The sequence below is a fragment of the Neolamprologus brichardi genome, chromosome 23, assembly GCF_056152115.1.
Source record: "Neolamprologus brichardi isolate AB-2024 chromosome 23, ASM5615211v1, whole genome shotgun sequence".
Taxonomy (NCBI): domain Eukaryota; kingdom Metazoa; phylum Chordata; class Actinopteri; order Cichliformes; family Cichlidae; genus Neolamprologus; species Neolamprologus brichardi.
The window spans coordinates 15,866,241-15,891,553 of record NC_142125.1 but is presented as its reverse complement, the minus strand read 5'-3'; the positions used below and the strand labels follow the sequence as shown (position 1 = coordinate 15,891,553).

At 38.4% G+C, this 25,313-nt stretch overlaps 1 protein-coding gene across 1 annotated transcript in view; it reads left to right on the top strand.

Moving 5' to 3' along the window:
* Positions 1 to 25,313, top strand: part of naaladl2 (N-acetylated alpha-linked acidic dipeptidase like 2) — a 281,530-nt gene that overhangs the window by 63,557 nt on the left and 192,660 nt on the right. The window lies entirely within an intron of this gene.

The window sequence follows — 25,313 nt, the reverse complement described above, 5'->3', positions numbered from 1 at the left end:
GAATTCCTTTTATTACACAATCTATGAGTAAGTACAGTGGAAAGGAAGTAATCAGCCTCAAGGGTGGGCAGTCATTTGCCACTGTTGGTAGGTTGGTACTAAGGGCTGGGAGAAGACAGAAAAGGCATGCATCAAAAGGCTACAACCAATGCTTCTTTTAAGGCTGAAAAAGTTCAGATTTGGCTGAACTTGCTAAATAAGCAGAGTTTACTTTTTACAGTGTCAAAAGTAAGAAGTCAGTTAAAAGTACATGTTACATTATAGGCAATAGGCACCCTTTAAGCACAGGTTAAATCTGTGTGATCACCTGATTTGTGCTTCTGTGACTGTGGTTTATTTTATATGGGCTCTCATTATCCTAGTTGTTCCTTTCCGAATCCTTGTCATTGTGTAAAAGTGGAGTTACTGTAGGCGTGTGATAGCAAAAGCAGTAAAAACAAACATCCCATGTCAATCCATAGAGTTCTCATGTAACAACAAAAAACAGGTTTAATTTTCTGTCAAAGATATTTCAAAATACAAACTAACAACTTTTACAGTATAACGTATCCAACTTGCAAAAAAAAGTAATGCATTTCTCCAAATTAATCAAATGTAATTTGCTGAACAGTCTGACAATAACTCACAGCTGTCAGTTTGTTTTGAAAGGGAGCTTTTTACCACTTAAAACACATATTGCTGCTATTCTTATCTAGCTAGATACTGATGATAAGTACACAAACTGCAAGCTTACAATCTGCCTGCATGACCCCTCTGATGGGAAAGCATAAGAATATCAAAGAGAGTGAGGGCATGTCGTGGGGTGACATTATGTTCTGATTTACTGAGTATTTCAAAGTCATAGTCTGTGAGCAAAGCCAAGCTGCAGCATGGAACAAATAAACCTGCTTAGCATTATTCAAACCTACAAATTATATTTATTTAAAAAAACAAAAAAAACAACAACAATGACAACACATGGTTCAGTTAAACCCCTGCCTTTAAGTAAAGCTCAGTTCAATAACACTTCTCTCTGGATACTGGTCAGTGCTTGAAAATTACCTTGATCTCTGGCAGAGGATTTAATATCTTTTTGACTCTATTCTACTGTATTTAAATCACTCTCCCCAGATGAATGACCTCTCTGACACTGTCTTGTCCCTACTTCCTGTTTTTCTGCCCGGTCTGGTCAATAGGGATATGTCATTACTGCTGAAGTATCTTTAGTCCTTGTACGAGTCCCAGCACCACAGTGGCAAGACCCACTAGAGCCCCACCAGATGTCTGGGCTGCTGTGTGAGCATGTGTAAGAGTGTATATGTGAACGGGTGTGTTGAGCTGTATATAAGTGGAAGAGAGAGAGACAGATGCTGGCTGTCTGATCTCTCACCAATCGCAATGCTTTCAGGTCCCTTGTGCTAATGCAGCTCAGAAGAACAGAGGATGTGAAAGGACACCTCATTACTCATATACTACATATAAACCATACTTTATTCAACTGCAAGAGTCTGCCAAGATTAATATCTGTGTTTTGTTACTCAAAAACATACATTCAGTGAAATTAATAATAATAAGAAGTGTCATGTGAACATGTTACAACCACGATTTAAATATGAATTAAAGTACATTAATATGCTGATGTCTTCTTAATGTGTGATACTTTTTATATTGTCACCCATTCTCAGCAGTGGTCATTTGTTTCATTGCACTGCTATCATGCAAGCTGATAAAGTAGTGATTCAAAGGATGCTGTCAAAGGAAAAGAAGAGGTTATAATTCTGTTGTTGACTCCAGGTAACTAATAGGAGGCATTCCCAAGATAGCTAACAAATTTCTTCTAGTGTGTTTAATACATGTAAGGAAAACTTACATTTGCCAGTCTTTCCAGCAGTAGACCTTCACCCCAAGGTCAGACAGTGCAGTCAGAGAAATTGCATAAATGGCCAAGAGCTACAGCTCAAACTTTACATGCCGCAGAATGCATTTTAATGTTACCATTATGGGATTTGAAAGTTCATGATAGTACAATTTGAAAAAAACTGAACAAGAGTGGCTTGTTTGGGTGGGTTCACAGGGGGAAAAGCCCTTTATGTCTAAAAAGAATAGTGCAGATGGCTCCGCTTTATCTAGGTGTGTCTGAACAAACCACAAGACTTCTGAAGCAAAGTCCTTTGGGAAAATAAGACCAAAGTAGAGATGCCTGACCATAATAGTGCCATGTTTGGAAAAAAGAAAAAGAATAAAGGTCTCAACCCAATTTAAATTATGTGTCAGGACATAATGAAAGTGCCCTCCAAAATGAGAGAGACGATAACTTCAAGTTATTTCAACTAAAAGTGGTCTATAACCTGCTGAATAAGTGGGTCTGCTTAGTCTTGGAAGCTTCAAATTGCTGCATAATGACAAAATTGGCACTGATACTCAAATAAGCTGCACTTTTACTTTCACTATTCGTTTTTGTTTGCTACCATCTGTCAGTGCTTTTGTTTTCCTCTGTAGAATGGAGGCTAGTGGAGTACATGTGGCACTTTTATTTGGAAAGAGTCTAATTGTTGGAGATCATTAAAAAATGGTCAAGATATTTTTTTTTTTACCATTTTAACTACATGCAAACCATTTATTACATTTCTTTTGCATATGAAATGGTGTTCTACATAATGAAAAATATCATTACGAATGTGCTTTTGCCATACAAGCAGAATGAGAGGATATTATGCCCTCAATTTTATAATTGTAGTTGGTCTAAAATCTGCATAAAACCTTCCGTGCTTGCCGCTCACAATCAGCTGCCTTTCTTTAGTTTTAAATGAATCTTCATGAAGTCAAGATGAAAATTGGATCCATTTGTGCAATAAAGTAACCACCATTATTCCATAAAAAATATCCATTTCTGAAAGACATCTGTGTTAAAGTGCTCCACCTTCATTACAATATATTACATTTGTTTTTCAATGTCACAAAACTGTAGGGTTGTCTAAAAACATGTCTAACAAGCTTTGAATTTACTGTATCCTAAAGCAAGCATCACTGCTTCTCCTGGTGGTAAGGTGGAGAATAAGATGTAGAATACAACATAATAATAATAATAATACCCTGTATAATAATATCCTGAGGTTTCTAGTCATTTCAGGGTGGATCTATCTTTGTCACATGCCCTTGTGCTAAGCACTTACAATTTACTGAAATGTAGGCCAGTTTCTTCCCCAAACAGAGGCATATTGTGCCGTTTTGTGAGACTTTTAAAAAGCTGTTGTGGTGCACCTGCTTAAGTTGAAACGCTTTTTTCTTTCCGGGCATTGGTGTTTTAAGAGCTTTAAAACACACTTGGTTCTCAGTGGTGTCAAAAGTAGCTCGCTTTTCAAATGGAAAAATAAGACACAAGAAGCTGTCAGTGGTGCTTCCCAGTGGAAATGCTGCCAGTGGAAGTGCCTTTTAGAGTAAATGTAATTCCACTGTTTGGAGGGCTCTGTATAATGTTACCCTAGACTTTCCCCCGCCTCTCAGTGTATTGTTTGGACTTTTTGTCTTCCTCACGCTCTACTCTCTCCTCCTCCTTTCTGAGCTTGTTAATTTGACTCTTCCTAGCAGCTTTGTATCACTGCTATATTGTCAGCTGAGACAGCTACAGCAAATCAAGCTGTATGTACTCTAACACCAGCAGTCGTTCATTCACAGTTGTGGATATTTGTATGCATTCACTGTGTACGTGTGGGTTGTTGAGTGTTGTGACCTTTGAGAAGAACTAATCGTTTTATATGCATTAATTAAAAAAAATAGTAAGATGGTTTTAAAATGCTCACCCCTGCTAAGTTTCTTGTTTCGTATTTATTTATTTTCCTTCCATACATGTCTGTTAATGTCACATACTGTAGTACATGAGTGAAAAGAGAAAAAAAATCTAGTTGTATGCAGATTCGTGCAGAGCCCACAGTGTTTGCTTAGATATCATCAGCAGGTGTTCGCTGTCAGCTTTACTCCACATTGCTCCAGCATTCATCTAGTTTGATGTGCACCATGCTGCTGTAGCATTCATTTATTCTCTGAAGAGATGCCACAGCTTGGATTTTCTGGCTTGCCATATAACTGTCTTGACACTTGGTATAAAGTTGAACCAGTGCCAACACAAAAATCTGTTCTTATAGAGACACACTCAAATGACTGACTCAGAAAACATTGGCTGCAATGTTGTTTGTGTGGTGTTTCAAAGCTTGATTACCTTGACTTTAATTTGCAAACCATAGTTGTAGAGTTTCACTTACGCAGTTAATAAACAATATCGTTCGTGGAGCATCTTCTTACTATAATCATTGTAATGTATGCATGTATGTATGCATCTCATCTTCAACAAGTCAGCCAATCTCAATGAAACTTTGCATGAGCGTCGTAGACATTAGGCAATTATAAACATCTGCATGCTTTTGAAATCAGGAAACAAAGCACTATGAATTACCATTTATGGCTACATTCCAACCAGGAACAGATAAAGGTTAATTTAAAGTATATTTAATGTGATCTATTCGGTAAAATGTAAGCATGTAAAAGGCTAAAATTTCATTTAAAGGAAAACATGAGCAGTAACTAACTCTTCCTGACATTACATCAGTGGACAACAGCATTTTAATACGCTTGGGTGAGCTACTGGAACAGGAAGTGGACAAGGAAAAATAATAGGGAAATGTTGGAAGGCTACTACAGATGTAATCCCAGTGGAAGAAGGTACATGAAGACGATTTGGGAGGTATGAAATTTCAGACATCCAGCATCTAGACTAACAGCAAAATAACTAGTAGCCCAGAGTTCCAACATCCGGAAGGAGCAACTGCTATCATAACTAGAAATTGACAAGGTACAACGCAAACGTTACGGCAAGGGGGAGACTACTTTATACTTTTACTTCCTACATTTTTAAACAAATATCTGTACTTTCTGCTCCTTACATTTTCAAAACAGGCTCTTTTGGGGGGAGTTTTTCTAAACACTAACACATGAAAGAAAATCCTGTTCTTGTATTAATCACAAGGAGATGTTGCATAAAGAGACATGCGTGTGTTAAAAGTAGGACAGTGGTTTGTTTTGTTTTTTGGCACAATACCGGAACGACTGCAGGTGTCTGTAAGTTGCGGCTAGGGTACTCCGGCATCTAGCTAGCCCTACAGAAGACGAGCAAACATAAGGGGAGTGACTTTTTTTAAGTGGCTGGTAATTTCAAATGCAACGTTTCTTTTAGCTCAACAAACATCAGCAAACACGCAAACATCACAATCATCATAATTTATCATCATTATGACCAAAAATATTTACAAGCATAAAAAAACTCAAACTCCAAAGATAACTTGGTGTAAATAAACATAACTGAACTTGAACTGGCAAGCTTTCTTCTGCTTAAATACTTAAGCTATCCAAACACACTGTTCTCCTAAGGAATACTCCATTCAATGGGTAAGACTATAACAATCATAATTATACACTTATGCTACTCTTTGCCAGCTATTTACCTCCCCTTTCACCCCCCCCCCCCCCTTCACCTGCCCCTGCCCCTGACATCAGCAGTAAACAGGAAGCTATAAATACAGGAAGTGAGGGCACACTTCCTTTTGTTCCTGAAACACAGGTAAGTAAGTAAAGTAAAGTGGACAAACTAACAGTTGAAATAAATAAAATGTTAACTTAATAAACTTGTCAAAGATGATTTAAACAAAGATGTTATACTAAGTAATCTTTAAAAGTGCAAAGCATAAACAAATTGGGGATAGTAAACGTTTGCAAACTACAGAATATGTTTAAATAAAGTAATCAAAACAAGAATGTTAACTAAGAATAACACGCCTAAAATCTGGGCAAATGGTGTTCTCACCCACTTTGTCACAAGAAGAGAGGTTAGATTTAGGCCTGCTCAGTCGGATGTGATAAACTGGAAGGCTGCATGAAAATCCTCTGCGGTTTAGTGCAGGATAAACAGGTTAGTTCACTGCACTGTGATGGATTTAAAGTAACAAACAGTGTGTGACTGCTGCACAGTGGCTGTGGCTTCATGGTCAGAGTTGGGTTGGGTTACCTCAATTGTAGCAGAGATTCATAATTTTTCAGCTGATGATGCTTAGATTTATTCACTGAATTCCACCTTCATACCAACTCTATACCATCTAGAACAGGAGTGGCCAAGCCACATGCGGCTCTTTGCCTGGTTTCATGCGGCTCTTACGTTCATATCAAAGTTTGTGTTTTGTGTTTTTTTGTGTTGTTGTTGTTGTTGTTGTTTTAAAATGTGCGCGTTTGCTTTGCTTGAGTTCAATACGGTTTTTTCATCAAATGTGCATGTGTGTGAGATGAAAATACCACAAAGTTTCTCAGTAGCGGCAAGTTCACCCTCAAAATAGCAGGGAAAAAATGCACAGCAAAACGAAAATATGAAGATGAACACAGGACATTTTTAACAGAGTGGGAGAGTTTATATTTTTTTGTTGAACTCAATGGCAAGCCATTCTGTTTTATATGTCAGACATCATTTCAGCGCATTTCAAAGCTTCAAATCTTCAGCGCCACTTCAGCTCACTCCATGCTAACATTGACCGGGAATTTCCAAAAGGGACTGAACTCCGCAAGCACGAGTTGGCCACTTTGAAAAGTCAGGTAGAAAAGCAGATACAGTTTTTCCAAAAGTTTACGAAGCGGTCAGAGACCATAACGCTCGCATCCTATCAGCTGGCTTGGAACATTGCACGGGCTAAAAAGCCATACAATGAAGGGAAGTTTATTAAAAAATGCCTCAGTGACGTTGTTGAAATCTTGTCTCCTGAAAACAACAAACTAAAAAGCATGATATCAGACGTCCAACTGTCCCGCCACACTGTTGAACACAGAATATTGGACATTAACATGGCTATTGAATCACAGTTGTACTCTGACCTTCAAGCCTGTGAGTATTTTAGTGTCGCATTGGATGAGAGTTGTGATATACAAGACAAGCCTCAGTTGGCAATATTTGCACGAAGTTTTGGAATTTTCATTGCATCATCCACATGGAGCAACTTGTGTCTAAATCATTTCATTTAGATAACGTCATGAAGCCTGTGATGGAAATCGTCAACTACATCCGCACTCATGCACTTAACCACAGGAAATTCAAGAGTCTCATCGCTGAGCTGGACCAAGGGCTTTCAGGTGACCTGCCGCTGCACTGCACTCTGAGGTGGCTGTCAAAAGGCCAGGTACTCTCTCGCTTCTTTGAGCTTTTGGATGCCATGAAACTGTTTATGGAAGAGAAGGACAAGGACTATCCCAAGCTCTCGCACCTCAAGTGGATTGTGGATCTGGCCTTTTTGGTCGACATGCTGTGTCACTTGGACAGACTGAACCTGACCCTGCAGGGTAAGTTAAAAAAGTGTGTTTGCACCAAACTGAAGCTGTTCAAGACGCAAATTCAAAAAGGAGATTTAACGCATTTCCCACTCTGCTAAAAGCCAGCAGGCAAGTCGCCAGCGCCGCCCTGAGTAAGCAAAGAGCCAGATATGCAACGCTGGTTGAAAACTTGCACGAAAGCTTTGTGACCCGGTTCCGTGATCTACAATTGAAAAGGCCACAGATTACGTTTCTCGTCGACGCATTTAATGCAGAGACGGGCTGTTTGAAAGTCCCGCTAGTCACAGATGAAGCTGCGGCTGAGTTGGAGTTGATCGAACTTTGTGAGGAGGACCAATTGAAACCTGCTTTAAGGGAAGGGACCATTGAGTTCTGGAAAAGTGTGCCAATGGAAAAATATTCCAATGTCAAATGGGCTGCGCTTAAGATACTGTCAATGTTTGGGTCAACATACGTCTGCGAGTCTGTTTTCTCTACCCTAAAACATGTGAAATCCAAGCATCGATCTGTTCGGACTGACACTCGTGTGAAAGAATTGCTTCGAGTGGCAACAACGGAATACAAGCCAGATTTGAAGAGGCAAGGAATGCCAGATGTCCCACTAAACATCATGCATTGTAAAAGAAAAATGCTATTGTAGATTATTATATTTTTGTTTGTGGACTTGGTTGAACTGAGAGTTTGTGTGTGTGAGACAGTGCACACAATGTTCATTGTTGAAAGTGACTGGCCTGTGGTTTTAGTACTGTAGGAGTCCATTTCTGTCATCATGTTGGTGTGTGACATTTAGAATAAATCTGGTTGAGCAGAGATGTGTGTATTTTTTGTGCGTGTGTGTGTGTGAGAGAGAGGGAGGAAAGGATGGGTGATGTCCATGTGTGCCCATGTGTATGATGTGGCTCTTTGTGGTAACACAGTAAAAAAAAAAGTGGCTCTTGGTCTCTGACTGGTTGGCCACCCCTCATCTAAAAAAACACAGCATAAAGTCAGTGTAGAGGATGGAAATCAGCCAGAACAACTCATGACATTTTGCAAATCTACAAAGAGCAACAGGTCAGCTGATCACAGCCTATACACAAAGAAAATCTACTGAAGCTCACAATAGAAATTATTTAGAGTTATGATTCTTTTCCTCATACTGAGCCACTACAACTAATTTAAGGGTTCCTCCACTTGCTAAATCCCACTTTAACCCCTAACTATATATATTTTCCTGTTTAGAAGCAACGTCACCCTCTACAATGTAGGCAACAGAAAATAGATAATTTTATTTTCATTCTTCAGATTCAAGCAGAGTATAAGTAGAATAAAAAAGGTTAGCCTAAAGTTTGTATTTCCATCTACTGATATTATTTTATCGTTACATTAACATAGTACAAGGTCCAGTTAGCTCTGTACAAAAATAGAGACATCCTCCAAAGGGCTACTTTTTACTTTCTTGCTTTGAGGACATTTCCGAGCCTATACTTTCTTATTTGTACTGGCATAAATAACATGAATCAGTACCTGAACTTTTAGTGGTGTATTTTTTAACAGAGTTTGTACTAGAGATGGCACGATACCACCTTTTTATGTCCAATACCGATACCGATATCATAAATTTAGATATCTGCCGATATGAATCCGATATAGTGTGTTTTTTAATCAATAAAACGTTTTTTTAATATCTTGCTGCATTTTGTATAAGTTTATACTCAAGTTTAAATAAATAACAACACTAAAGCTATTCTGTTATACCTGTATGTAAAAAATACACTGCACCCAAAATATTTCATAGTTCAGCAACACTGATCAATCTAATAAACTTAAACCTGCTCCATCCTCCCTATTCTGGTATTTTAAAGAGTACTTAGCAGAAATCTTAAGCAACCTAACTAATAGGGTTGCAAACTCCCAGCAAAAAAAAATAGGGAACCACCCCCCACCCTCCACCTCATGATGCTTAATCAATGTAATCAAATTTAATTTGATGCAGGGGGAAAAATGCACAGAAATAAATTATTTTTCAAGAATAATTAAATAGATTCAACATCTTTCTTCAACAGAATTGCAGAATTCACAGGTGGTACTTTCCCAAAGGAAAAAATACTATAGCTTACTAGGATATATTAGACTTAACAGTTACTATATACAGTAATGGACTTCTATATATTTTACATCAGATTAAAACTTTGGGTGTACGATTCAGATAATTCAGATAATTATTTATTAAAAGCTAGACATTTTAAATGAGAATAAGAAAGAAAAGTATGTCTTTGTGCCCCCCATTTCCCTGTTCATGCCCTATCGGCCCCCCTGGCTAAACTTTGCTAGATCCACCCCTGCACAGTTACCAGCCGTCAGCTACGTAGAAAAAGATCCTGGTGTAGAAAGTAATATTAAATAAATTCTAACAACAGCTTATCAAGGTTAAACGTGCTGCTGTTGTTCAGCCGCTGGTTTCCTCTTTCTGGTGAGAAGTGGGCCAAAAACAAAGAAGAGAGACGGACTAGCGACAGAAAAGCCGACCAGCTGATCATTAAGCAGTTTCACAATTGAAGTAGCAGCAGGAGAGAGAGAGAGAGAGGCAGTCGCTCCATATATCTGTTGTTAAGCTTAATGTGGGAATGCTTTACAAACATTCAGAGATGAACTTACACCCTTGCTTTACTTCTCTCTGGGATAACTTCCTCGGAGATGAAATGCTGGTTTGGTAGCGAGGCTACAAATACACACAGCCGCTCTATCACGTGATGCACACTGCTGCAACGTGCTACGGTTATGAGCCAAGTTACGCCGTGTAGCAAGTTTTGTGAGGTGCTTTTTTGATATTTAATGGATCGGATTACATTTTTTATTTCTCGCCGATATCCGATCCAGTAATTTGGGTCAGTATCGGACCGATACCGATACGTAATATCGGATCGGTCCATCTCTAGTTTGTACTTCTACAGTAAAGAAAGTCTGTACTTTTGCCAACTCTGGTTATCTGTGATCTTAACTAGGTTATTATTTGTTATCAAATCAGAATTAGAGGCATTCTATACCCCAACAAGACACTGACCAATATGTTTTATTTCTACGAGGGTTGATTTTGTGGAACTAAAAAAGATCACCAGCGGCTAACTTTCTGAATAAATGATAAACAGCAGTATGCAAATTTTAAGTTTACTATTATTAGTGCAATGATGTTGAATAATATTGCTGAAACCCATTTTCAACATGTCTTGCTGAATTGAAACTAAATGCTATATCAGTCTGAGTGCATTCTTCGTCAGAGCTGGCCTTGAAAACAACCTTGTTTGAAGTGATAATGATAGCATTGATTTCTCGATAGTGAAATCAAAATGTTTTACTTACTGAACAGGTTCTGTCTGGATATATAGTCAGGGTTTTGGCACCAGTGGTGGTACGAATAAGTATTTTTGACATTGTCCTCTTAATTTCAACAATGAGGCAATCTGCATGAAAGGCATGCCATGCCCAAGACTCATATGAGAGCAGACCACAGGAGGGAAACAGACACTGTGTTCTTCTTTTGTGAGGAAAAGAGAAAAATAATTGTTTCTGGCACCTTTTTCTGCCAGACGAGTCATGTCTTTTGCCAAGCTGTTGCCTCTGGTAGTGAGGCAATTTCCTCTGTCTTTTTAATGTAGCTGCCATGCGTGCAGTTTTTCTTTCACAGATTTATTTCTGGATCCCCTTGCTGTGATAAACAAATGAGCGCTGCTGGTCATCGGCTTATGATTGTTCTCCATTATGAGTTCACTTTGATATTTCGGTATACACTACTGGTTGTGCATATGGCTACGATTCCATAATTTTGTTAAACTTTAATATGTAGCAATTCTTACTCTGCAGTCCTCTTATGTTGCCAAATATAGTATATTCAAACCACTGCACTGTGTTAATTTTTGAACTGTTTGACACATGGCTCATTTTTACAGCATCCCTTGGGTTATTTAGACACCTGCTGGATTCAAATGAACCAAAGGAATGGAAATGTAGTCATTAACATACTGATTCAGATACAAGGTGGTAGTAAGACATCAACTCCCCTCCTTTCACTGACCAAATATAGCAACGTTAATTTAAAAACTAAAACGGAAAGACACAATGGCTGTCATCTGCATCAAGATGTTCATACTTAACTGTAACTAAAAAACAAACTAAAATTAGGGTGTACCCTACAATATAGCGCCTTGAGGCAACTATTGTTGGGATTTGGCACTATATAAATAAAATGTAACTGAATTGAACTAAATTGAATTGAATTCTGGTTGGAGAGGCAACTCTCTGTATGTACTAATATGCATGCACCTCAGTGTTGAAGTAAAATTACCTCGGTACACACACACTAGTCTAGTACTTTAGGTTCTAGTTGGTTCACCAACATTTGCTAGAAGTCACTGAATTCTTTAATATTTGATGGTTTCTAGTTGTAGCCACACCTCTATCAGGAAATGATATTCATAATTTTGCTTCCACTTTCACTGTCACTGTGTAACTATGTGGCGTTACTATGATATCTGACTGGCAAGAGATACAGTTATCACTTAACGTATTCGGGTAAGTTTGGATTAGAAAAAAACATTAATCGCAGCTCTGCAACATACCAACAACATGAATTATCAATACTTACTATAAGTACTAAAATGGTACACTCATACATAATGGTTTACTCTATTGACATAGAATGGTGCCACTGACTGGGAGGTCCGCAATCATGTAGTATTTTCACTATATTAATTTCCTTTAAATTACACCGGATTACACAGTGGTTTAATAATCTCTCATTCTACTGTTCTGTTCCATTTTTATAAAATAAATTATATTTCTTATGGTCAGAGTTTATATTGAGACTTAATTTATGATCATAAAATGACACAGAGTGCTGAAAGCTGGTTTTTCATCAAATGGTCTACTGTTGGGTAATAAAATAGAGCACTGAGCTTCTGTTTCTAAAACTGTTTTTCAGGTGTTAATACTAAGGATTGAACTGCTGGGAATAGCAGTAAGCACCCAATCAAGTCAAGCTTTACAACAAATCACTTCAATTTTAAAGACAATTTAATCAAGGTCACAACTGGTGTTAGTCCACGCAGTTCTCATCCTGCTCAAAATCAGGTTATTCTATACTGAGCACAACAGTGTCTGACCTCCCATCTTGTTTCAAGGTTAAAAACAAACCTTTAGTGAGTTCTCATCAGGAATGAACTCACATGGTTTTCAAGAGAATGCACTTTTGCTTAGAGTTGCTGTATGCATTACACAGAGTTGGCTGTTTAGTGGGACATTGCTGAACAGTTAAATGTTGGTACAACAGCAATAGCATTTACATCAGTGCAACTTGAATTATGCAAGGAGGATAACATTTCTAATAGATCTCCTTATGATTTATTAATATCTGGTTGCAGATTGGAATGGAGGGCACATTAGGGTACATATACAGATATCTACCTGGGACAGGTAACCCTATCCAAGTTACCATTTCCGGGATGGTAAACTGAACCTTTAGCCTTAATGTTGAGTGGCTAGATCTTGTTATTCCCCTTCAGCTGACTCCTCAGGACTTAAATGGTAAATGGCCTGTATTTGTATAGCGCTTTATTTAGTCCCTAAGGACCCCAAAGCGCTTTACACGTTCAGTCATCCACCCATTCACACACTGGTGATGGCAAGCTATATTGTAGCCACAGCTGCCCTGGGGCGCACTGACAGAGGCGAGGCTGTCGGACACTGGCGCCACCAGGCCCTCTGACCACCACTAGTAGGCAACGGGTGAAGTGTCTTGCCCAAGGACACAACGACCGAGACTGTCGGAGCCGGGGCTCGAAACAGCAACCTTCTGATTACAAGACGAACTGCCAACTCTTGAGCCACCCCTGTGTTACTCTCTGTAAGTACACTTTTCCAGTCCAAATGAAATCCCAATGTTGTTGTTGTAGATCCTATTGGTGTGGATCAGTGAATCAATGTCTTGGTCACACCTGTCATACAGCTTGATGTAGTTCATATGGAGGAGGTGGCTAATGTTTCCTCCATTTCGTCAGTATCTGTATCCAGTATTGTTAATGATCATCTGAGGGGGTTCAGGCCTATGCATAAGAGCAGTGGTAAAACACGATCTCCTTGATAAAGCCAGCACTTGAAGACAATTTATGCAATTTGCTTAAAGTTGACCTCTAGTATTGTGTGTGTAAGAGAGAAAGACATAACACTCACTCTATCTGTACATCCAATAGTTCAAATGAAAGAGCAGGATGCTAATACAGAGAAACCTGAGCTATAAATGTAAACAGTGTAATCAGTGTTTTTAATCATGCTACAAGTACACCGAGTGTACCTGTAGCCCTCAGTTCATTGAGCTACTAGGATCTGCCTCACATCCTCAGATTCTCTGGTATAATCCTCTCTTGCTGTCACCACAGCTAAATCTGCCACCTGTGTCATACACGATCCTATTATCTTCCTTTTACAATCTAAACACCACTAGTAGTGCCTGACATGTTGCAAAGATAGACAGGTACATCCTATTTGAAATTCCTGTCACACTGGCTTTGCTGAACTTTGCCTTCCAGCCTATTTCACAGCTGATCCATCATGCATGTCAAGTGTGTGTGTTTAACCCTCTAAAGGACATCATTGGCCTTCATTACACTACTTCCTGTCTCCCGAAATGCTTTCCTTTCCAGCTTTAATGTGATTCTGGTGTGTAACGGTTTGTGTGTGTGGGTGGATATTTGGAGGATGTTGAATGTGCAGCAGAGCTTCAAATTGGCTCTCCTTGCCTCATGTCAAGAGTTGCAGTTTTCTGAGGTAATAGACATGCAAATGTGTGTATATTCCAGGCGGCGTCGCATCTCAGCACTCGGTCAATAACATTATGGAAATGTGCTGTGGTTTTTTCTTTAGGTCTCACTGTTTGAGTTGGATAACAAGGTAGTCCAATGAGCCTGTTTGCACGCTGACAATGACAGAATGAGGCGTTTTTGATACACACCGTGTATCAAAGCAAGAGCGAGAGATCCAAAGAGAACGATATACTGTAAATGCATAAAGAAATGAGCAAGAGAGGTGGAAAGAAAAAGTGATCAAAGTTCTACACGCCTTTTCTCATTTTACTTTATTCAACAAACGGAACATGTGCAAGCACATTCCGCGTTCTCGGCCGTTTTAACTGTCAGCGTTTCCAGTTGTGAGACTTAATAGCCTATCAGTTCCAACATCATGCAGCAGTATGACTTCACTCCTTGCTTGCATAATTGAATTTTTATATATTCCAGTTTATTTCTCACTCAAGTATGCATTTACTTTACCACAGCATCTGAGACTCACTTGAAAGAATGGTGTAAATGGTGTTTATAGAGCTTAGCCCTGGTCTTGTTGATTTTCTGATTTAATAGGGTGACAAATAGAGATGTGGCTTATGTGGAGCATGTTTTCTTAATTGCATTGGCATAATTATTGCCATTCTCAAGACAATTTCTCTGCCTGAAGATTTTTTTTTTGTGCACAGTTTTGGTGTGCATGTGTGTAAGAACAGAGTCCAGTGGGAAATTTGAACATCTGTGTCTCGCTGCCTCGCTAAGCCCAGGAGAGTTCTGAAAATAGATGCTTTGCCTATAAGGATTCTGCTTCAGCAGGTATAATATCAAAAGGGGAAAAATATGTAACATATGCTTTACCTGGAAGTTACTTACTTATTTTTATGTGCATGTAAAACTCATTTTACTCATTAACCTATATTCCATAACCATGTTTTTTTTCCTTTACCACAAAATCAACTATTAAAGAGTTTTCCTGTGGATATCAGATTGTCACCTTCAAAAATGTTTTTCTGCTCTTTGAGATATCAGAAAAATACTTTCAGAATCATTCATACATTACTTCCTGATTTGCCACTACAATTTTTAAGGATTATGTTTATGTACCAAGTCTACGTTTTTCAGCTTTTGTAGGCTGTGCGCTTGCAGAGAAGCTCAAACTAAATCAATATGTGTCTTGGGGGTACTGAGAAAAAGTCAGTCAGCATAGTCAAATATTGTGTGATATTTGTCATTAATTTGAATGACCAGGAGTATTTGTTGTACTCTGTGTCAAAACAACCACAGGAAAAAACTAAGGTGCAAGGATTAAAGTTTGTCTGTCTCAGATTCAGGCTCTTAAAACCTTATGCCTGCATTCTGTGAAAACAAATGTAGTTTTGTATGCTAAAAAAATATTCATTAAGTATTAAAATATTAGCTGAGTAGACTGAGCTTTCGCCTGACAGATTACTCAGTCTATTGATGTGTTTGGTTGTTTTTGAGGTTTGAAAGATAAAGTTTTATGGCCTTCATTCAGATTAATCAATCACAAAAAAAGTTGGTTCTTTAGCTCAATAATGAATAAAGATCAGCATGAGACAAGTGAGACAGCGATGACATAAATTTGATACTCTCGCAATTACTCTCTGGAGCTATTGTTCTCATTTTCTTAGTCAGTAGTCTAGTAGCATGCATGCCTCTCCTTCATTAAATTGTGTCCTGCCCAGCAAACAGCCTACACTGAATGGCTAAAAGCCCTGAGCAGCATCAGTAACCAGACCTTCTATATTTGCTGTAGTGTCCTCTCCTGGGCAAATGTAGCGGTTTTCTGTTCTTGCTTCTTGTCCCTTCTTTGTCCTTTTTGGCCATTGCAACTTTCAGTTGATTGAGTGTAAGATGGAAACTTAAGTCTGGGGGAATTGCAAAGTTGTGTTATTCAACACATAAATGCATTCCTGTTTGAATGTGCAATTGCGAAGGAGATGATTACTGACAGGAGTGAGAAGCTTTCAAAGGCATTTTCTTTTGTCTACTCCCCACTTCTGTTCTTTCACATTAGGCATTCTCCTGTGTTGCTGCCTGACATTCAGGTCACTCCATTTCATGCTTTCTATAGTCAAGGATATCAGATATGTCCAGAATAAAATGGCGCCGGTGAGGTCGGCTGCCGTGCTGGATGCTCTGCCCCAACTTCTCCACTTTTTGCGGTTTTTCGTCACTTTTTGCTATATCTGCCATAATCTTGCATGGGCATCATGCAAAACACACAAATTCGCTTCAGTAGAGACAATCTGGTTTCTATTGGTCTACAATACACGAACATTTCACCATGTTTAACTCCGGACCCAACCGGGCCAAAAGAGATCCTGAGAGAGAACAAAGGACGCGACCCTAAGCGACGGCCTCGAGGGTAACGAGCCGGCATCAGGAACAGGCTACGGGCTCGCACACACCGCACACCCATGCCCAGTATCCTGCTAGCCAATGTTCAATCCATCGAGAACAAGCTTGACAACCTCAGAGCCAGAATCAAGTTCCAGAGAGACATTCGGGACTGCAACCTCCTCTGCTTCAGCGAGACTTGGCTGAACCCAGCGATACCAGACCACGCCGTGCAGCCGGCGGGGTTCTTTTCGGTTTACCGCATGAACAGGACAATGGAGTCGGGGAAGAAAAGAGGTGGTGGAGTGTGTTTGATGGTGAACAACAGATGGTGCGACAGCACAAACATCTCCCCACTCACACGTCTCCCATGTCATACTGTGTATGGTTGTGTGTGTGTGACAAATAAAATTTGAATTTGAATTTGAATTTGAAATGTCGCTGTGCTATATGGGAAAGATTTTTCTTGTTTGTGGTTAGGTTTAGGCCACAAAGGAGTTTGGTTAACCATATCAAATGTCCCGATTTGGTCAAAAGTAAAAGCTACTTTTTCTTGCAAGGTTTTCTATTATTATTTAGTCTTCTCTCTGACAAATTTTCAACTACGTGCGTAGTTTAATTCTGCATTCTTTATAGACTTTCCTTATAGGTATTTGATTTCTTGTAGTGTCCTCTTACATCTAGTTTTCATCTGTGCTAGTTGATTTCCCATTTAGTTACTTTCTGTTTTGGTAGTTCTCAGTTTTTTGTGTCTTGCTGTTAGTTTTATGCTTCCTTTGTTATTATCTTAATTAGTTTCTGCTATATTATCTTCTTTAGTATAGGATACATTGGGAAATTTAAGCCAAGCTTAAGTCATACCATAATTTAACCAAAATGTTTTTAATTTTGTTAAGCGCGCATTAACTATGAACATTAGACTGTTATATTAAAATCTGCTTCTTGTCCAATTGTTGCTTTTCATGAACACAGATTTATATAAGATCTCTTAATCCAGATTATGAACTATATTAATTGATGAAAGTGCTTTCAAGGTTTTGATTAATTCACTTTCCATTGTTGTATAGCAGCATTATTACTGCCTTTAGCTTTTATCACAAATCAATTTTTAATTTGGGTCAGCTGGGATGAGCGATAAAGGGAGATCATTTTATTTTACAGGAATCACAGAAATTATACAAATTGCAGGATCACTATCAGGCAGGCGAAACTGAAAAATAAGATATGTAATATGTAATTTTCTTAGGCAGACAAATTTACCAAGTCTGGTAAATTATTATAATCCTGCAATTATAGGGTGATCTACAAACTGCGCTACGATTTATATAAAATCACTTTAGTAATAACCAGCATTCTATCAAGAGCAGTGCACATTAGTGGCTCAGAAACAAGTAGACCCAATGAGGAATGTGAGGGATAGAGTGACACTGGCCTACTAATCAAAATAATACAGTCCAAGCTCACGTTTTACGCTTGTGTTTCTCTCTCACAACAGCAAAGCAATTCTTACTATTTTGTCATTTTTCAGATGCAGTAAAAACTGAAATTGCAGTATGCAGAAAACTGATAAAATGTTATCTTGCAGTAAAAATGTAGGAAAAAAATGTGTGTAAGATCAGGTTAGGCCAGTGCAAATTCCTGCAGGTGAAGAAAAAGGAAGTGAAACTAGGCTGAGTTAATATGCTTAAGGGAATATTAAGTAACAAGTGTTTTCCGATAAATTTGGCTGCTCTCTCCTTCACAGTTTGTCTCCTTTTGCACCTCTGGACTGTTTCCAGCACTACTGCTTTTATGCTTCAACGGGCTGTGCACTGTGAATTTGACATGGGTCAAACTGTCAATATGGACTTGCAATTTCCTGAGTCTGTTATCATGTGCCAACAAGCAATGAACTGAACATTTTTGGCCTCATCAACCTAATTACCAAATACCACAGGCTCTGCTGACGAGATCTGGTTGCCTTTTTCTTGCTAAAAATAAAATTCAAGTTAAAGTGTTAGCATTTTCATCGAATGGAGATCCAGTACATATCATGGATACACAAGTGCAAGTAGGTGGAATCGGACCACTGGTCTAAAATAATGCAGAGAAGTACACAAGATGACAACCTTGAAGGAGCAAGCTCTTTTTTTCTGTGCTTGAACATGTGCTTGAACTAATAAACAGTTCAATTAATTGCTAGAATATATATATATATATATATATATATATATATATATATATGCTAAGGCAGCTTTTCATAGCACTTCGAAATTATATGATGATTGTCAGACTCTGTTAACATCATGAGGATTGTCCAGCACCCAGGCCCAGTTAACTGGATTTACAGGGTACAGAGCTGATGTTTTGCTGTCACACAAACACAACTGAAATACACACATACAGAAACACGCAAGGAGAGAGAGAGAAAGAGTGAAAGCATCCTTGTGTAGGACACTTAACCTCACAGCCCAACCGAAGAGAGAAAAGAGGATCTCCCCATTGGAGTTGAACAAAGTCTGTCAACTCAAGACAGTTTGTGTTCATTCCTTTCTCACTCCTTTCCCCTGTCTGTCAATGTCATTACGTCTTTTTTATTTCTCACATTTTCTTTCTCTCCATAAGCAGCTTTAGAAGTTCCTCTGTGCGCTGAAGCCAGTGGCAGAGAATGGCTTTCCTGTGGATTGTGGGTTAGACTAACAGTTCACCACAGTATAATGTAGTCCATCCAGTAGCCATTGCAAGGACGAAGGTGCCACTCATGCCACCTTGTGAAACAGAACATGACATGTATTTGTTTACCTGCATCATTTCAAAGGATTTGTAGTTTGAACATAAAAATATATAGAGAGTTTGTTCTAGAATATAAACATGCATAAACAAACTTAAATTACTTTCAGTTCTAGCAAATAAAGCATTTAGCAAGATACATAACATGCTAATGTCAATGTGCCATAATCACTGATTTATTGAATGCAGATAAAATAGCATTAGCATTATTCTGCATTAGCATCACAAACTGAACAATAAAAGGGACCAAATACAACAAAATACATACTGACAATGCAACGAGAGGCATAACATATATGGTACATGTTTTTGTAATACAAGGTATCATTAAAATATGATGCATGAGTCAAAACATCTCTTGATCACATGCCTGTGATCTCACATTGAGTAACTGCAGAGCCTCTTTTCTTTCCTTTTTTCTCAAATCAAACCATCAACTCAAAAGGTTTTGCAGCAAAATAATAGCAATAACAGAACAGTCACCAAGAGATGATGTTTTCTTCATAGAAACTTTGACTTATATAGTTCCCAAGAATTTCATTAAATATTTTCACTTGCTGAATTTAAGTTATTATAAACGGTTTACGTAGTTTGGAAACTATAATTGGCTCAAGGACACCACATCCGGCCAAGATTACAAGCTTCATCAAAAAGATATGTTTTAAGCCTAATCCTCAAAGTAGAGAGGGTGTATGTCTCCCAAATATAAGTTGGGAGCTGGTTCCACTGAAAAGGGGCCAGAAAAACCTCTCTGCATTGAATCATACTTGTTATTAATATCCTGTCGTCCTTCTCTCCCCCCATCCGGTCACGGCAGATGGCTGGCCCTCGCTAAACCTGATTCTGCCGAGATTTCTTCCTGTTAAAAGGGAATTTTTCCTTCCCATTGTCGCCAAAGTGCTTGTTCATAGGGGGTCATATGATTGTTGGGTTTTTCTCTGTATGTATTATTGTAGGGACTACCTTACAATATAAAGCGGCTTGAGGCGACTGTTGTTGTGATTTGGTGCTGTATAAATAAAATTGAATTTAAAGGGGCCATTCTACTTTAATATCCTAGGAACCACAAGTAAGGCCACAGTCTCACACAAAGTGCTCTATTTGGGTGATATGATACATTATGAGTTACCTGATTTAAGGTGAATGCTTGTGATGCAGTCAGGCACTTCTCATTTAATTTCTCTTTCAGAGAAGCCACAGTATCCAGAACCTTTGAGGATGTAACACGATTAACAAAATCAAGGGTCCAATATTCCACACAGTTCACAGCAATTTTACCCAGATTACAGACTCATATAAATACATATCTAGCTATGTCCTGGTGTCTGAACATATTTTGCTGATAATCATTGTAATTTCCTTGTTTTGTTATGTATCTTGAAGGAGAAGTCAGATGTGAAATGTGACATGATACTATAAATCTTTACATGGTACTTTCTATATGTTAACAATACACACCCATACTTGTCAGAATCATAGATGTAAGTTTTTTTGTCAGTTTTGGACAATTAACATTTATATTTAAAAAGCTGTGCTTTTTTTCATTAAAGTTACACCAAATTGTATAAACAGAAATTGGGTTATAAGAGAGAAGTTATAAAGTAATTTCCACACCTACTGTACTGTATATGACATGAAAGGCTAATTTGTTTATTCAAAATGTATGAGGTACTAACGATTTTTTTCTTTTGTTTTATCTTTTACACAAAGATGGTGAACAGTGTGTCTGTATTGCTAAGTTTATGCATACGGTCTTTGCTGTTTCATTAGTGGATGCACAACCACAGCCATTTTCTCCTGCAGATTTATGTTACATAGCCGAGATTTTTGGCATTTTAAGCAGTATTCTCACAGCTGTTTCTCCACATTACTTAGAAAATGTTTTCTAAGGCTAAATCTGTTTTAACCTCTACTGTTGAGGTCGCAAACTGTACAGCATTCTAACAAGTTTTTTTCCATATTCACAAAATTTCAAATGGAAGCGATTGCACATGTCATGACCTGGGGCTCTAAATATATGTGGACTGTATGCCTATGTGTACAGCTCCACGTAACCCTAATGTGGTGGTGACTTTGCTTCATTTCCTGCTGAGAAATATAATTCCAGGACATAACCTCTTTATTAACATCTCTCCACACGGAATAATATATGCTGTTGGCATCTGATGACTTCTGACTGGCTTCGTATCTTGTTATATTTCCTCATGTATATGGAAAGTAGACCTCTGTCATGTTGATTCTATTTAAGCCTTTGTGCATGCCTTATACAAATATACCAGTCAGCTACAATGTTAAAAGTGCCTGATAATTGCCTTTGTACCGCCTACACAATTATTTAGAGACTAAGTTGACGGTCTCAGTTCACATCAGACAATGTTGTTTCCACTGAAGGTGTGCTTGGTCTGCAAGAATGTGATGAGTGGTACATATCAAAGTATCGCGGTATCATAGTATACACAAATAACAAAAATGCTGGTTTGTCATTGGTGGTTAACTTTCCAAATTAAATGGATTTAGATAGTCTAGTTGTGTTGTTTTTGTTTATTTTTCCCTCTAATTAATTAAGTCAATTAACATTTACCAATTAGGAACAGTCCTGATATCTTCTAGTTTGTCACAGGCATCTCAGTGTTTTGAGAAAATGGAAGATTCTCAGTGTCGACATGTCAGTGAGTGATAAGCCCAATGCCATAACTGCCTTTTGGCTCTGCATCGCATGAGAACTGAAGAACATGTAAAATGGTGGGCTCGGATGTCCTTTAGTAGGATGAACTGAATGTCTCTGAGTCTAGGAGAGTTTGTATGCCAGTAAAAACACTCTCACTGGAGCAAGTGAAGGCACACAGCAGTAGCTGAAGTGGAAGTAATCTCAGCACACTGTGAGGATGAGTAAGTGTCTCTTTGTTGTGTACTTCATCCACTTAAGAGAGGTTCAGTAGTTTCCAAACTTTGTACCTCTCTGATAAATACTCTAATAGATCCGCAAAGTCTTCCTTGTAGAGTCGATCCTGATTTTTCTCAAGATCGCTGTGAAAACATCACTGCACATTTCCAAATTAAATACATTAGCTGGATCGTCATCATCAAAGCATATTTGAAAACAACAAAAATGTATTTAAACAACTAAAGTATGTACAGTTACTTATATATTAAAGGAAGAATTTGATTTCAGGTGTACAAAATATTAAAGGCATCTTAATAAAATGTCAAGAAGTAACTTAAAATGAGCAAAGAATAAGGATGGATATTTGGTTTCCTCACCAAATCCTACGCAGAACATTCAGTAAAAGCAAAACGGTCATTAAAAGCTTTGATCGAAACACAAGATAGGAATTCTATATTTGGCCTTAAAATCTTAACCATTATGTACGTTTATTATAATTAATTAAGTAAGCATAAAGTAGATATAGTTGAAATTTAATATGAATAGTTTTCCAAATGCTGTTTTTTTTTAAAAAAGTAAAGAAATGAAAAAAGAAGAAAAAAAAGAAATAAGTATACATGTAATGAAATTCCCACAATATAAGTTTACAGGTAAATCCGCGTTGTAGTGACTCTAGGAAAAGCAAACCGAGATGTGGCGAGGGAATATTGTATACACAGTCACCAACTATTCATTTTCCACTCTAGTAGTGTACAGTCACTTTTACAGAAAGGTGGTAGATTATCCTCCACCAACGAAAAAAATGAATGAATAGAAAATGAAATAAAATAAAAGAGAGCACCTTGATACAGTTGCAGTAGTGGGATCAGCAATCGGCCCTGAACTCTGTGCTATGTAACCTACTTAAAATCTGACATGTACCTCCACAGAAATACATGTCGGGTTGACAAAGCAAGGAAAGATTGTAATTGGCCTTTTCCAATCACTTGCCAGAAATACTGAACACTAGATATTCTTTGACACACACATTTTGGCAAACTCCACTAATCCATAATAGTCACCATTATGTTCTTATAACACTTTCAATTAAACATTTAGGGCCATTTGACCTGCTGTGAGGTACGTAGTAATCCAAATCCCAAGTGTACTGCACACTCTGAAGTTTCTGTAAAATGCATGGCTGGACTTCATGGGAAGTAACATAGAGGTGTATGTTGGATTTAGTAAGGATGTGTAGAAACTTCAGTGCCCTCTAATGCAACACATAATAGTCGTGTCTCTCCTCTTTATTGCCTCCTGCTTCTTGTCTTGGTTCTACCCTCATCTTTCTCTGTTTTTGGCAGACACTGACAGTTAGTACACCAGGGTGTTAAGAGTGTCATTAAGCTTTCATTAAAACACCATCATCATTAGAGAAGGATTAGTTATTCCCTGGATCCACCACTTCAGCAGCTCAGGAATATCAAAACACAATCAAAGTCTATTAAAACAACTGTGGTGCTAGCCCATTTGGAAGCAGTTGCCTTTACTACCTTGTGTTTCTTTTTTGGGGGGTGTCACCATGTGTGTTGTGATTCAGTGCTTTAAAAATAAAATCGAATATATATGTATATATCCTCATGTTGTGTTCCAGTCAAATTTGACCGATTGAAAAGTTTTACCTCTGAAAAGTGTAGTTAATTTGATTAGACTGACCTGAGGTTCCATGACTCTGTCCACAAAGACCATGAGTATTGTTGCAAACTATGTATTAGTTTGTAGTTCTCGGAGAGAGATGCAACATTTTTTCAATAACACTGAAGACTTAAGAACAGCTTTTACAACAGGGCAATAGCCCAAATCAATGCTAGCTGACCTGATTGGCTATCTCCCTGGACTTTTTGGGGGCAATAACAATAATAATATTAATAATGGGGCGATCGTGGCTCAAGAGTTGGCAGTTCGTCTTGTAATCAGAAGGTTGCCAGTTTGAGCCCCGGCTTGGACAGTCTCGGTCGTTGTGTCCTTGGGCAAGACACTTCACCCATTGCCTACTGGTGGTGGTCAGAGGGCCCGGTGGCGCCAGTGTCCGGCAGCCTCGCCTCTGTCAGTGCACCCCAGGGCATCTGTGGCTACATTAGGTGAATGGGTGAATGACTGAATGTAGTGTAAAGCACTTTGGGGTCCATAGGGACTAAGTAAAGCGCTATACAAATACAGGCCATTTACCATAACAATGTGCAATAAACATTCACTCATTCTTTTACTTATTTATTAAGTCACTCCTTTTTTTGCTCATACCTTTCTTGCACTTTAAAAAAAATCCACTTTAAGTTACTGTGTTGTGCTGTGCTTTGTTGTGCTTTGTTGTGTTTTGTTGTGTGTAGTACGGACATGAAATGGTTTCCAGTTTCGTTGTACTATTGTACAAGGTATGACTGTGCAATGACAAAGAGTTATCTTATCTTATTTGATAGTTTTGGTGTATAATGCTTCTTTGTGGCCTTGCTGACAGGTCACTGTGTAGCAGGACCACGGCAGGTCGCTATACCCTAGGTAAAGCTCTTGATTACATATTTGATCACAACACTGGCGAGTAGAGATATCAGGAAACTGATGGCGAGGATTGTTTAGAGAAGAAAGAATCGGAAGCTGACGACAGCACAGAATATAATCCAGACCTAAAAATGCCTGATGAGGACAAATTCAGTGATGAGGACAATGACCATGCTGAAGCTGCTATCACATTCAAGTCAAGGAATGGGAACTTCTCCCCACCTGAGAATTGAGTTAGCCTTTCAGCTGAAAATGCCATCAGGATGACCATATGACCGACAAAATGTCCTGGATTGATGAGATCAAATGCTGCTTTGAACTGTTCGTAACTGAGTCCATCAAAACCATAGTGGTAAACCTGGCCAACTTAGAGGGGAAACAGACTTACAAAGACAACTGGAAGCAGGTAACCCAGAAAATCATCAAAGCATACATAAGTCTTGATTTTGAGTGGTGTATACTGATCGAGAAATGAATCTACCAGCAGTTTATGGAATGTAGATTCTAGTCAGACAATTTTTCAGGCCATTGTGTCACTCAAGAAATTTTACATGTTCTTGTGGGTGATTTACTTTGAGAACCATGATACAAGACCAGACCGTCGTCAACAAGACAAA